Source organism: Grammomys surdaster, unplaced genomic scaffold (assembly GCF_004785775.1).
Source record: "Grammomys surdaster isolate TR1022 unplaced genomic scaffold, NIH_TR_1.0 349, whole genome shotgun sequence".
Classification (NCBI taxonomy): domain Eukaryota; kingdom Metazoa; phylum Chordata; class Mammalia; order Rodentia; family Muridae; genus Grammomys; species Grammomys surdaster.
This window is the reverse complement of record NW_021604768.1, coordinates 675,168-691,369: the sequence shown is the minus strand read 5'-3', so window position 1 is coordinate 691,369 and position 16,202 is coordinate 675,168. Positions and strand designations below refer to the sequence as shown.

Here is a 16,202-nt window from a genome sequence, read left to right as displayed (position 1 = left end):
ATAGGCATGTAGAAACCTTGAAAAGGGAGTTAACAAGAACTTGTAGTACAATTTCTTCAGAGAAAGGCAGGAGAGCTAACACACATTAACTTGGTGACTGTGAGGGTATAAGAAGACATAGGGTGGAATCTCCACTCCTTGCCTCACACTGCTTGATCTACCTGCAATCCCAGCTGTTGAATTCTGAGAAAGAAAGCAAGGCAGGAATGGTTGTGGGTGGGGGGACTTCAGGCAGCATGACTGCATCTGGAACAGAATCTCAGGAGACAGCTTTGGTGAGACTGCTTGGTTTAACTGGAGCAGAGGGGGGGGGAAAGAATAATTAAACCACTGGAGAGTGGGTAGGAGTCTTTGAGGTGAGAGTACATCATGGGCTGTGACATGAGTACATAAGAAGGAATTCCAGATGCTGCAGGATATGACCTCAGAAGGCCCCAGGGGTAGGGGGAGCAGTCCTACTTCTTCTAAACTCAGGAAGAAATTTCTGGGGTTTGAAGATACTTCAAACCACTCTTACTTTAGGCTGGCTCCCACAGTCCCACCCATTGATGGCCCCACACTTAAAGAGTTCATCGAGAAGAGAATGAGGGCAAGAGATTAAGCAAGCAAGGATAAAAGGGCCTAACTCTAGTGAACTCTGAAAGGAGATGGAACATTGTGGGGTTCACAAGTCCATGGTTATGGGAGCATTTATCAAGTGGGTCTAACCAAAGATGACCTGAGTTGATAAAGAGCCACAAGCAGAGAATTTGTGATAAATAAGAAAAGTAGACAAGTATGGAGATTTTGTGAATATTAGAATCAACACCGGTATCAATATGTTCTGGGAAACTGAAGCTGGCTCCCTCAGCAGTCAACCTCACACACCATTCCTCACAAAGGGTACTACATATCTTTGTGCATATTTTTAGATCTATTTTACTCTTGAACCTTCTGGGGCAGAGACTTGGTCCAGAACTGCAGCCTTCTGGCCTTCAGCTCTTGGCCCACAGCAGTCTGGGTGTTCAGCTGTAGATACTGCTCATTTTATTTCAGCATGGGGTAGTAGGGTAGACCTTGGCTGTTAGGGTTCCTGTGGATATGCACCAAGCATAGAAGGATGAGATCAGTCTGGTCCAAAGCCTGATCCCATGTTTTGGGTCATGAGAGTGGAACAAGCAAGACAGTGGTTAAGGGGACTGGTGGGAAAGGAGTAGTGATATGTGCATACAAGTGTCACTCTCTAGTTTCTGCTTCATGTAGGGGAAGACTTCATGAGCTCTTTTTTGTCTCACTCTATGAGGTAAGATCTAAAGAGCAGTACCACAGCACTATACCCCACCAGCTAAGTCCCCATGAGGTGGCCAGTATCTGACAACTACAAAGTATTTGAGTTAATAGGATATTGTGTAGAGAAGACTCCATCATGAGATCAAAGATTCATGCATGCTAAGAAAATCAACATCCAGAATTTAGCCCTAGATAGAAACACACAACTGACATATTGGGAAAGAGGTGTGTTTTCACCCATGTCTTACAAAGTTGGCCCAGTATTTTGTCATCCTCTGGTTCAGCATCCTTTCCTCCTCAGTGATGTCAATTCTAGTCATGAAAAGGACAAAAATCCAAGTATATGCCACCTCATGAAACATTCACAATCCCAACTGTTGTTGGACCCAAAAGTACTAGTTTGCTACCTTGCTTCTTCATTATCCAGTGCCAAAGATCCATGCGAGCCTCTAACTGAATTCTTCCTCCAATGTGCTGTCAGATCCTCCATCACAGGCTAGACTCTGAAGGACGCAGATTCTAAACTCATAGATTTTTGGGCCACGATATGGTACACATTTGATTTTGGTTTCTCCCAGAATCTAGGTTTTCTCAAATGGACTGAGAGCTTAGCATTCACTCAGGAAGTCATCTGGAACCTCATTCATCTATGTTAATAATAATGATAGTAATAATAATAATAGTTAAACTAATTAATAATGAAGACTCACATTTCATTCCAAAGAGCAAGCACCCAAAGACAAAACGAACTTCATCAGCATGGTCAGTCTTCACATGGGGCGGTCTGATATCCTTGAAGAAGCTGGATTGATGTTGGAATTTATAGAAGTAGACATGGGCATGGGAAGCTGGAGGGGGGGAAAGAGAGACATAGTGGCCCCTCACCTGAATTTTTTTCTGATTCATATGTGGTGACAAGATACATTGATAAAATGTAACCAGGAATCACAAAAGTTAAATGGTGAAAGGAGCCCCATAGTGGAGCACTAACTATGAAAAAGCTCTTGACTAATTAGTGCCCATGGCCTTCCAAACTTAGTGGTTTTTGTTAGGTCAATAGAGTATCAGCAACCCATTTTCTCCTCGGTATCCAATTTCACTCTCTTAACCTAGACATGAGGAGACCTGGACATTATTGCATTCCACAGTGCTCACCCATGACCCCCATCTCAGAGCTGCTCCCTTAAGCCTTATCACAGATGTACTCACTCTGAAAATGTGCTACTTGGAGTGCAGGGATCACAAACACAAAGTCTTCCATCATCTTTGTGTACTGTATTTGGAGTGTCTGGGGATCTTCAGTGTCCCCCTTGTACTCTTCCATTAGCAGATCAATGCACTCAGGAGGTAGTATCTACACCAAGGAGATCAGGAACATTGAAATTAGCACGTTGTGGGTTGGCAATTGCCTTCAGTATTAGGAGAATAGCACCAGGGAAGACATAGTGTATAGGTAAAAAGTTTCATGACCTGAGGTAATCCCATACTAAATCATACATATATACTGATTGTTTTCTTTTCTTTAATAGGGAATCAGTCAGAAGAGATATGAGGGATCCGACTATTTTGACAGGACCAGAAACATCTCACCAGTTCTGCTGTTGTATTCTTCAGAACAGCCTGTAGGTTCTTTCTGGTTACTTCCTTTATTGTCTGAGGAGAGCCCATGAACTGGGAGGCAGAAGACAGTCTTAAGTGTGATGTCTGATGGACTTGAATTAAAGATGTATTCCATTTCCATCAACACATCTGCTTAGCATATGAGCTTCTAGGCTCCCACATGATTCGAAGTGTGACTCACCTTGGGGATTGTCCAACCATACTCATCATTGTTGACACCATTGATGCTGGAGACAGGGTGAAAATCCTCAGATGCCCAAAAGTCTTTGGGATGCCTGGATAGGAACTCTCCATTCACCACAGGAGGGATCAGAAAGAAGATCTGTGAGGCATTATAAGTCAATGCTGAAGGTTAATGAAACAAATATCCTGATATCCACTGAGTAATCTCTACCTTTTTCTCATTTCTCACTAGTTTCAGGGTGATCTGCTCACCCTGGAGGAGAATATTCACTTAGATTAGCCTATCTTGATATTCATTTTGCACACAGGACTGAAAGAACCCAAACCTATAAAGAAGGGTTTTTGGTTCAGAATCCCACATCATGTACACCAGGTTCTCCCAGACACACAATTCTGCCAACCTTGTTAATAGCCAGAATCTCTGCTTCACTCTTGCCCCTCAGACAGTGCACGAGAGCCTCTGAGTCCATGGCCTCACATCCAGAGAGCTTGGCAACAGTCTGCAAAGGAAACAAGCATGAAGAAGAGTTCTCAATTCCAAGTCAATGCAGTTGTGCCTAATTCCCACACTATAGTGTGTGTTGTGTGGATTGGAATAAATACATGTTGCTCACATTGTCCTATTGCTCAAAGGTGATAGCCAGGAAGCAGGACTCTTTCTACCTGCATACTTGTTCTTTTTGTTCAGGGTAGTTTTGTTTTCTCCATCGACCTTTTTCTATTTTATATATGAGGGAAGGAATAAGTTTGTCAAGGTTTGTACATGAAAATTAGAGGACAAAATATCAGTCTACCTGTCCCTTCATTTAACAGGGTATCTTTTATTTTTTTTGCTGCGTAGACTACCTAGCTAGTCTGTGAACATCCAGAGATTCTCTAGTCTCTGGCTCCCACTGGATCAGAGGAACATCTTACCATTATGTCTTATTATCTCTAGCTATTTGGGGATTCTGGGTGTTTCGGCTTACATCCTCAGGCTTGCACTCCCAGGACTTTTAAAAATCAATGAAACAGCTTCCAAGCACAAGCTTACTTACTTCGCCGATGATTGAAGTGTCAAGGACTAGTTTGCTCTTCAGATAACATAGTTACTTAGTATGAAGTAGAGGTAAGTAGATGCTAATCCCTGAGTTTCTCTGAACTTATTGGAAAGAGGCTGTTTTCCAGGGTCCTTGATTTCCCCAATGAATAGAACACCAGAGTACCAGAATGTAAAGGCATAGGCAGTGGAGTTGAGAGCACTTACAGTATAGACCATCTCAGAGGTGTTGACATAAGGTAAGGCAGCAGCACCACTCCACTCTCCATGATGTCTCCATGGAAGAGTCCTTGGCACATGGAGGACAGAACATGTGAAGACACACTTGTGCCAGCTGAAGACTCACCAAAAAGAGTGACAAGGTTAGGGTTGCCACCACAGTGGGAAATGTTCTGCTGGACCCAGTGTAGGGCAGCCACTTGGTCCAGGTATCCCCAGTTGCCTCTTGCATGCTGGTCTCCAGTGCTGAGAATTGGAAGGGTTATGGATCAAAGGGATGACTAGGTTGTGATTAGCAACAATTTCCCAGCCCTACCCCTGACTCACCTAAAGAAGCACAAGGCACCAAGATGAAACTGGATAATGACCATGACCACATCTTCAGTAGCTGCCAGTGTGGACCCATCATACATGGAAGCCATGCCTGCAACCAGTCCACCACCATGGATCCATACCATCACCTTGAGAAGTCAAGAGAGATACCAGGATACTCCTAGCCCTCTGGTCTGTTTACTAGAATACCAGCTACTGTGATTCTGTGTAGCTACAAAAATACATAAAACTCCTCAGGATTTCAGGTTCTTGGCCAGAGCCACGGGCCCCTAGTAGCTACTAGTGCCCATTCCCACCATGTGTTTCACTTTGAATTAATGCCTCTATGTATAGAGTGATGTCATCATTTCTCAGGGTCTTCACATTGGAACAGAAAGGCACCTCCATGGATATTTCTCCAGATTAAAAATACAAAGGATGATCAACTCTCATTGTCACAACAGATAATCGAAAAGTATACACTTGGGTGACCTCAGTGTTGCAATTTTGAGCCCCTAAAGTGGTCCGTCAGAGCACAAGTTATAGAATGAGTTATGATTATATCAAAGAGTTGAAACTTTTGATGGCTTAGTGCTCCAGTGCTCTGTGTCCCATACCCAGGTTTCAGCTACATCGTGTAGCTGAGATGGCATTTGACCCCAGTAAGCTAAGACTTTCATCAGGGTCCACCCTGCAATGGAACTCAGGTTTGTCCCTTCTTATCATCTTGACAAAAATGCCCTCTCCCCAAGCTGTACATGGCCTGATACTCACTGGTAGGTTAGAGCCCTCCTGGTCGTGGGATGGTGTGTATACATTGAGATATAGGCATATCAGACATAGAGAAGGGAAACAGGTTCAGTTTCATCTCCTTCAGGCCCTCTGGATACAGTAGCTCAAGGGTTTACAGGCACCTAATGGAAAGAGCAGGCAGATACTCCAAGACACAGATTGTGATCAAAACCCAGTGTGAGTGTGGACATTTTCTCTCAGCCACAGGGCCTGTGAAAACTGTGTTAGAGACAGATTTTTAGGGAGGCCATCAGTCATATGGAGCCTGGGTTTTTATCTTTCTGAGTCTTGGATAGAGAAACATCTAGGTATCCATATGGAAATGATTGGCTTTCTGTAGTGATGTTCATGGGATGGTATAAGAATAGAAAATCAAGCTAAGCATTAACAGGCATGCAAGCATTCTCTAGTCTCTGTTCTTGAGCGTGGCAGTGATGTGAGCAGCTCCTGTAGTTTTGATTCGCTGTGTTTACTCAAATGATGGACTGTACTCTGGAGCCTTTAATAGTACCTTCTTCCCTAAGATGCTTTTGTCAGTGCTTTATTACAGCAGCAGAAAACAATCTAAGATCCCCATATTGGAGTGTTGGACTCACTCAAGTATTAGAGGATTCAGTTGGCAATGCTGCCCTAAAGGGTAGTGGGGTAGTCCTTTATTACATGTGCAGACTCTCAGGGAGCTTCTCTTGCCTGCATTGTCTCCAGAGGGAATTAATTACATACACTTGTCCCCTCGTAAATGGCACATGGCTGTATAGGCTGTCACAGTGACCGTGAAGGTGGAGTTAGCAAGTATTGATCACTTTTGCACTCCTCAGAGACCTGGAGTGTATTCTCCTGGATTCAGGGTTGACCAATATCTAATAGGTCACATTAACTCATTTCTGGATATCCCTCCTACTGAGGGAGAGGACACTGGACTTAATTTGAATCTGTGAACAATTTTATTTTTGCTCTTCTCAATGGTGCCTGCAGTTCACTAGCATCCTAGGTAGAGTGGGTTGACCTTGGAGAGTGCAACTAACTCCTATGGATGGAGTGCCTACCAACATGGAGGCACCTGGCACATAAACTCTGAGCAGCATGTCTGCATCTCCCCTGCTGGATATGCTGGAAGGTTTTTGTGAGACACAGCAGAATGAGAGTGCTTTCAGACCTTGGCTCCATGGGGTTGTGTGTCAGGATGGAATCAATAGCTATTCCTGCTTCTGTGCACATGGATATCAAGGCACACACTGTGATTTGAACGTACATAAATATGTTTCTTATCACTGCATGAATGGTGCTGTATACCTCAATATATAGGAAGATACATGTGTCTGTCCTCAAGAGTACTCTGGTAAAAAATGAGTGGGAAATTCATGACTGTGGATCCCAGCCATGTCTACCTGGTGCCCCATGTCAGGATGCTGTTGGAGCTTACTTCTCTGTACACTTGTCTTTCTGGGAGACTGTTGTGAACTCAACTCCAATGAATGTGCCACTCAGCCACATCTCCATGGAGGTCTATGTGTGTATAGTTGAAGTAACAAACAGTATCTGCAGAGGTAGTGGATTCACAGGGACACACTGTGAGACCTTGTTGCCTCTGTATTGGTCAAAGACTTGTCACAATGAAACAATATGTGAAGACACTGTTGACATCTATATATTTGTCACTGCTTCCCTAGATACACAGACGTCCTTTTTGAGACAGACATAAATGAATCTAGTAGCAACTCCTGCCAATTTAGGGAGTAATAATCTGGACTGTTTTCAGAAGATCTATTCAGACACATTGGAGGCATTTCTTCCTCTAATTTCCTTGGAGCTTTGGGCTACATTTGTTTCTGTCAGCTTAGATTTACAGACAGGAATCTAGCATAACTGTCCTCTGAGAGGCTTCACCCAGCAGCAGACCAAAACAAATGCAGAGACCCACAGCCAAACATTAGTTGGAGCTTGGGAAGCCTTGAAGTGTTGGAGGAAGAATTGCAAACCCAGAGGACATGGGGACTCCACGAGAAGACCAACAATACAAACTAACCTGGACCCATGGTGACTCTTAGAGACTGAACTACCAACCAAATTGCATAGAGGGGCTGGACCTAGGCCCCCTGCATATGTGTAGCAGATGTGCACCTTGGTCTTCATGTGGGTCCCCAGCAATGAAAGCAGGGGCTTACCCTGATTTCATTGCCTGCATCTGGATCCTATTCCCCTAACTCAGCCAGCTTGTCTGGCCTCAGTGAGAGAGGATATGCATAGTCCTGCAGTGACATGAGGTGCCAAGGTGCACTGCTTCACTGTAAGGAACCTCCCCCTTTTTAGAGGTGAAGGGAAGGGGGATAAAAGAGAAGCTATATAAGGAAGGGTTGGGAGGAGAGAGGGAACTGGGATTGAGAGGTAATGTGAATAAATAAATTAATGGAAAAAATAGTACCTGCATCTAGCTCTCTATGAGTGCCAAGCTCTGACCTTGAAGCCTGGCTCAGTTGTTCTACTCAGCCTTAGCACATCACCAGAAAAATGCATGGGGCACTCATCCCCAAAGAGAGGAAACTGCTGTGTAGCTGAGATGGATGAGACACTTAAGCATGGCCCAGAGCTTAGAGTACAGTCTCCCCAGTGCCTGAAACCCTTTGAGTCTCAGAACGTACATGGCTGGTTGTGGGGTTCCACCTCTCACACCACTCCACGGCTAAGGATCCTTAGGAGGTGCAATGCGCAGAGGTCCTACAGGAGGCTTGGCAAAGGGAATTCCAAGGAAGTTGAGGACAACAGATTTAGTGTCCTTCATGTGGACAGACTGACTCAGATCTGAGCAGTGTGTGTGTTTCTGATGGGGTTAGACTCTGGTGAGTCCTGACCTGGTGGAGAGATGCCATCTGGGTTAGTTTTCTGTAATCAGCTGCCAGCAGATTGTGAGATTCTCATCGTATTGTTATCAGGGCACAGGAGAAGGGACCCAGCCCCCCCCCCAGTTCACCTATGGGGTATGAATGTGGGAGTTACCCTAACCCTTATGACCAGGAACCCTTCCTATTACCCCTTTTAAGGGTACCAGAGCATTTCTCTTGTCAAAGAGGTCACAGACTCAGAGCCATTTAACCAGATGAATTCATGATGATTAGAACTGTTATCCAAAGTTCAGTAGTAGCTACAGTCATAGCCAAATATTGAGGAGGGAAAAGTACCTCCATATTTTTCCTTGAATTGTCTGCTATTGTCTCCAGAGCTCCTAATACTAAACTTTTTCTTCAATATAGAGGAATCTTAGATGTCTCTGACCCTCTAGGTGCTAGTGGGTCCACAAAATGTGTGCTTTTGTTGGGGAATTGGTTGGCACATCTCTAATATTTTTAACTATTGTACCAGTCATCAACCTGTGGATAACGACCATTGGAAAACATATTTCTGATGCTCTTAGGAGCTGAGAAACCATTGAGGAGCAATATTACAGTTAGGAAGTTGTAACAAAAATAAATATATGTCTGGGTGGTTCTAATACCATCAAAACCATAGGATTTCAATGGTCATGACCCACAGGTTGAGAACCACTATGCGTCATTTCTATCAGCAACTGCCCTCCATGCCTTCCCTTCCACAAGCTCAGCTCTGACTCACAGAACTTGGCAGCTTCAAATTCAGTCATTCCCCATGGCTAGTTTAGTGAGCCTCACCCTGAAGATGGACAAGAAGCAGGAGCCCAAAGAACACAGCATTGAGCCAGCTATGGAGTTGGTTCCGTGGCATGGTCATCTCTCAGGCCTGAGTCTGTGCTGCTAGGAGGACCACGTTTCACAAACAGGAAGCAGAATGTGTAAGTCTTGCTCAGGCAGAAATTTAAACCAAAATATGTAGGTAGGGAACCTGTGGTCGATCTAGTTCTTATTGTAGGAGAAGTGATTAGGGAAAATGATAGGAGGCAATGGCCAGGAATCAGGGCAAAGTTCCCTGTGCTGTTTCTGTTCTATCTTTGACCTTCTGGAAAAGCACAGAATGAATTCTGGAGCTCATGTGGGATACCAGGATCCTGTCCCCTCACATGGGCAGAGAGCTGTAACTGGAGAAGCCCGATGGCTTCTATGAGAAGGTCACAGTAGGATGTCACAGGAGAGATGGGCAAATACAGAAGCTTTAGGTGTGACCTGCATTCTTAAAACACCTGTGCTTTGAAGACTCAGTTTCCTGAGGCTGTTTCCAGGGTCCCTTATTCCTACAATCATGTTACAATCTGCATGCGCCCTCTACCTATTAGATTACATTTGTTTCAATAAAACACACTGAAATTCTGTCGCTTTTAGAGTGCACAGCCTCTGTTCTCTCCACTGTTGTGATATGTCTCCTCTTGTAGCCAGCTCCTGCCTAGATCAACTTCGCAGTAACACATCCATTTAACAAATAGTATTTTTTTGCCTTTATTTTGCTCATGGACATTTGTGTGTGCATATGTGTGTGCTCCCAGGATATTTATGGTTCAGATATGGAGGTGTAAGAATCATTTGTGGTAAGTCATTCCACCTTGTCAATCTCAAGGGGGGAACTTAGGTCATCAGAATTGGACCTTATTACAGACTGATCAATCTTGGTCTTACCCATTTGACTGGTATTTAATGGGGACTTAATAGCTCCAATACTGGGGTCAATCTATGATAAAACTGATATACAAATCTAAAATTAGAAGTTTCAGAATTACAAAGAACCCGGACAGGATGTATGAAAGACTGAAGAATCAGGAGCCCATACCAAGTCCAGCCTGACTCCATGGAGGAAGTGTTGTGGCTATTAGTGTCAGACAGCCTTTAGTGCCACTGAAAATTGACCTTGGCCCCTAACCATAATTTCCATCACAATTATCTAAATAATAATCCACAGCCTGCAGTATGGCACTACAAAACTTCTTCCTTGTGTCTCTCTGGCTGCTTCCTTGGCATAACTCAGCACAGTTTTTCCTCGTTGCTCTAATCAAGAGGGGCCCTTTGATTTAACTTTACCCCTCCAATGCACTCTTGTCCTGTCTGTGGTCCTAGCCTTTCTTGGAAGCTTTTCTTACTACACAATGTTTCCTGACCAAAGAATTGTTACACCATGAGGACTGAGAAATTCCAAGTTCCTCCAATCTCAGGATGAAGTAATCAATGGGTCCTGGGCATTCCTGTGCTTTGTAATCCTAGACATTTCTATAGCTCAGCTTGGGAAATCCCCGTATGCTCTGCTACTGACTGTACCATCATTCAGAGGCCCCATGTTGATGATGGCCATGGCCACAGTGAAAATGTAAAATGAAGAAGACACTCAGGTTCTGCTCTGTGGAAGGAAGGAGTGAATAAGGAGATCATGAGAGATAGAGACAGAGATGTAAGAGACAGAGAGAGACACAGATACAAATTCTTATACACACTGAGAGAGAGAGAGAGAGAAAGAGAGAGAGAGAGAGAGAGAGAGAGAGAGAGAGAGAGAGAGAGAGGTGGAGAGAGAGAAAATAGAACTTCAGCTCCATAAGAATACACTCAATGACATACTTCTCTATGCCCATTCAGGATAATCAGTTTTAAGATCCATAGAGCCAAATGATGGCAAAGACGTGGAAACAGTGACAGTCTTATATATGGCTAGAGGAGACACAAAATGATAGAGTCATTATAGATGACACTTTGACAGTTTCTTAAAAAGTTAAACTTATTTATCCCATGACTGATTAATTCAACTTCAGATCTTTAGTTCAAGGAATTGAAGACAACAATCAAAAAGACTAATTCTTTAAAAAGTTCATAAGAGCTTCATTAAAAGCAGTCACAATCAGGTCAGCTAGATTTGTATCAACTGAGGAATGGCTAAAATGTGTTGAGTGCATAGGTGGAATGATACTGTTAACAAATGACACACTTGCCTCTCAAAGCAGTTTTATTTAGTCGCTGGTCACAAAGAAATCCTTTATCATCATAAGACAGATGGGGCTCTGATGTTTTCAAATTATATGCAGCTTCTGAACTATAGCATCTGAAAGTGGTTGCTCTGGAACAGAGACCAAGCAAAGATCGACATTGAGAGTAATAGTGAAAGAAGTAGTTTGATACATAAGTATAGGTGGTTGGCTATTCCACATTTTTTATTCAAAATTTACCCATCTATGCTGGTAAGTGAGCAAATTTGGTTGCGTAGAAAGAAGAAGGCTTTTACAATATAATACAGATATTGAAATTCTTAAGGTCATTTGGGGAAGAGTCTGTATATCAGCAGAAATGGGGACTTCACAGATGCGTGTGTGCAGCAGGAACTCAATACTGCATTGAGCCTCTAGTACAATTATCAGCATCAACCCTCTTGCACTCAAAGGAAAAGGTCTTCTTTGCCCAGCTACTGAACCTAGGCTAAAGGATAGTTCCATCTCTCTCTGGTATTTGAAATGTGCTGTATAAGAATCATCTCATCTAAAAGGTGTGCTATAAATATAGTGTCTCCCCTCACATTCTCTGTGCTTTCAGGCTCTGTGTAGGCAGATGTTTTGTCTCTTCTTAGCTTCCTCTTTGGAAGAATAGTTGCCTATGGAACTGAATGCTACCCTCTTTTTAGCTCAACGACATAAAATTAGCTCCTTTATGTGATCTGCTCAGCCTAGCTTATCCTCTTAATCCTAGGCTGCTAAGAAACATGACTTGAGTTAAGGTCCCAAGTGCTTGTCACCCACTGCACCATCATTCAAAGTTCATTCATTGTGGATGGTGGAGATCTTATTAAACATGTAGAATGGGAAAGATTCTCAAATTCTGTGTATCATGGAGGAGGTGAATATAAAATCTTTCATTTGTAAGCAAAAAGGGAGAGAGCTACTAAAGACTGTAAAATCATCTTCAAGGAAATACCACTATTACAGGAGCACATAATCAGTACTGGAAAAGACATGAAGCCACTGGTGTTCTCACATGTGATGTGAGGAGGAGATGCCAAAAGGTGTAGTCACTTTGAAAGGCAGGTTGACATTTTCTACAAAAGTTAAACACATACTTGTGCTGGGCCTCAACAAATCTATTATTGTTGATACAGCTTACTTGAATTATCAAGTGTCTGTTCATACTTTTTCCTGTCTGCATTTGAACTTGCCCTTTGCCTCTACGGTATCTATTATCAGGTCAACTCAAGCCTACACTCTATCATCAGGATAATGAGAGTAGTGACCAGAGTATAGTGCACCTGGGGCATAGCCAGCAGTGGTGAGTTGCATGCACATAGTCCCCTGATCACCATTGTCTGCCTTTGAGCTTGCTTTGCCATCTTGAGGTGTCTTGAGGGACTCCAAGTTTGTTCTGCTCCATGTGGAGGCTTGTTGGACCCCAAAAACAACCAGCTTAGAATCCTGCCACACCAATTTTTCCCAGTCTGGTCCTTCTGGGGCATATTCATCAGAGCTCAGTTGCTCACAGGTGGTCATCTGACCTCTGTTGTCTGATACTGGGTTTGATTCTCCATCCTAAGGAGACTTGGAGGATACCAAGAATTTCCTGCTTCACCATGAATGTGTTTGGGGGCTCCAAGAACAACCGGCTTGGCACTGCCTCACCAAATCCTTACCAGTTGTCCCACCTGAGGCACAGTCTGCAGGGTCGTGTCTCCTGACCTCCACTGCCTGGCCCATGACTCTCTCTGTCTTCTCAAGGACTCCTGCTGGCATCAGGATCATCCTGTCAATACCAGGGAAAATCAAATGGCCAAAGGACAGCACAAGAACACAATTAACAAGAGCCAGGGAAGTATAGCACCAGCAAAGGCCAGGTATCCTGCTACAGCATGCCCTGAATACCTTATCAAATCTGAAGCACAAGGAGATGATATTAAATCCAATCTTATAAAGATTATACAGCCCTTTAAAGAGGAAGTGAATAAATCCCTTAAAGAGATACAGGAAAAGACACTCAAACAGGTAGAGGCCTTTAAAGACAAAAAATAAATAAATAAATAAATAAATAAATAAATAAATAAATATAAAGAAACACATGAAACTACAAAAAAATAGGTGAAATATATGAATAAATCTATCCAAGAACAGAAAATGGACATGTAAGTAGTAAAGAAAACACAAACTGAGACAACCCTAGAGATGAACAGCCTAGGAAAGACAGCATGAACTACAGACACAAACATCACCATCAGAATACAGGAGATAGAATAGAGAGTAACTGGAATAGAAGGTATGATGGAGGAAATTGATACATCAGTCAAAAATCATCAAAAAATCTAAAAATTCATGACACATTCAGGAAAAATTGAATACTATGAAACAATCAACCCTAAGCTTCTCAGCTCAAAGGCCCAGAAACCATTTTCAACAAAATAATAGAAGAAAATTTCCCCAACCTAAAGAAAGAGATGCTTTAAACGCACAAGAAGCTTTTCAGACTGGAGCCAAAAAGAAAATCTTTCTTCCATATAAAAATCAAAATACTAAATGTAGAGAACAAAGGAAGAATATTAATAGCTGCAAGGGAAAAAGGCCAAGTAACATATAAAGGTAGACTTATCAGCATTACATCCAACTTCTCAATAGAGAAGTTCTAAAAGCTAGAAGGGTCTGGCAGATGTCTACAGATGAGAGCCCAGAGTACTACATCCAGAAAAATTGTCAATTACTATAGATGGATAAACCAAGATATTCCATGAAAAATCAAATTTGAACAGTATCTTTCAACTGTACCAGCCCTAGAGAAGATACTAGAAAGAAAAATCCAACCAAATTAGGCTAACTATACTCAAGAAAACAATTTCACACCATTAAAACTAAAAATGAAAAACAGACACACATAAACACACACACAAAAACACACACACACAAACACACACACACATCCACCACCACCATCAAAATATAAGGAATTAACAATCATTGATCATTAATAACTTTCAACAACAATGTAATTAATTACCAAATAAAAAGACACATGCTAATAGAATGGATGTATAAACAGGATTCCTCATTCTGTTGTATACAAGAAAAACACCTCAGCAACCAACATAGACATTACCTCAGAGAAAAGGGCTGGAAAACAGTTTTCCAAGCAAAGAGAAGCAAGAAAGAAGCTGGATTAGCCATTCTAACATTTACTAAAATAGTCTTTCAACTAAAATTAATCCAAAGAGATGGAAGAGAACTCTATGCTCATCAAAGTACAAATTCAACAAGAGGACTTCTCAGTTCTGAACTTGAATGCTCCAAATGCAAGGACACCCACATTCATAAAAAAAACATTACTAAGACTTTTATTACACATTGAACCTCACACATTAGTAATAGTGCTGCACTTCAATACCTACTTTCACTGATGGACAGGCATTGGAGATAAAAATTAAGCAGAGAAATAATGAGATTAACAGAAGTTATGATTCAAATGGATCTAACAGGTATGTATAGGACATTTCACTCAAACACAAAAGAATATACCTTCTTCTCAACACTCACTGAACTGTCTCCAAAACTGACCATATAATTGGTCAAAAATTAAACCTCAACAGATATAAAAAGATTGAAAAAACCCTTTAAATCTTAACAGATAATTATAGATTAAAACTGAACAACAACAACAACAACAACAGAAACAACAGAAAGCCTACATGCTCAGGGAAAATTAACAGCTCTCTACTAAATGATCACTCGGTCAAGAAAGAAATAGAAAAAGAAATTAAAGACTTTTTAGAATTCAATGAAAATGAGGGCACAACATACCCAAACTTATGGGCCACAATGAAAGCAGTGCTAAGAAGAAAGTTTATAACACCAAGTGCCTTCATTAAAAAATTGGAGAGTTCCCATAATAATGATTTAAAACTACACCTGAAAAATCTAGGTAAAAAAACCCACACTCAATAGGAGTATATGTTAGGAATGTAAAGTCATGGCTGATATCAATCAATTGGAAAGAAAGAAACCATAAAAAGAATCAATAACACCAAGAGATGTTTATTTGAGAAAAATCAACGTGATAGACCAGCTCTTAGCCAAACTAACTAAAATGCAGAGAGATGGTACTCAAATTAAGAAAATCAGAAATGAAAATGGAGACATAACAACAGACACTAAGGAAATTCAAAGAATCATTAGGTCTTACTTCAAGAACCTATACTTTTACGGAATGGAAAATCTAAACTAAACAGATGATTTTCTAGACAGATACCAATTATCTAAGTTAAATTTAAAAAACCCACCAGAAAAATTCTACAGCTGAAAATATTTTGAGCAAAGTAGATGCTACAAAATTAGCTCACCAAAAATAGTCACCCTCTTATATACAAAGATAAGTAACTGATAAAGAAATCATGGAAATATCTTTCACAATAGCTGAAAATCATATAAAGTATCTTAAACTAACTCAAGAAAAAAAAAACTTCAAGTCACAGAAAAAAGAAATTGAAGGACATACTAGAAGATGCAAACATCTTCCATGCTCTTGAATTGCTAAGATTAACATAGCAAAAATAATCCTATGAAAAGGAATCTATAAATTCAATGTAACCCCCACAAAAATTTCAGTGCAATTCTTCTCAGAACTAGAAAGGACAATTTCCACCTTCATATAGAAACACACACGAGTGTGTGTGCACGCACACACACACACACACACACACACACACACACAAAACCCAAATTAGATAAAACAATCGGGAATAATAGAAGAACTCCTGGAAGTATCCGAATTCCAGATTTCAAGTTGTATACAAAACTACAAATAATAATAAGAACAACAACAGCATCTATTGGCACCAAATCAGACACATTTTTTATTGGTTATTCTATTTA

The 16,202-nt window shown here is 41.5% G+C and overlaps 1 pseudogene; it reads right to left on the bottom strand.

Annotated features, from left to right (window-relative positions):
- Positions 1–885: 885 nt before the first annotated feature.
- LOC114630987 lies at positions 886–9,169 on the bottom strand (annotated as a pseudogene).
- Between the last annotated feature and the right edge of the window lie 7,033 nt (positions 9,170–16,202).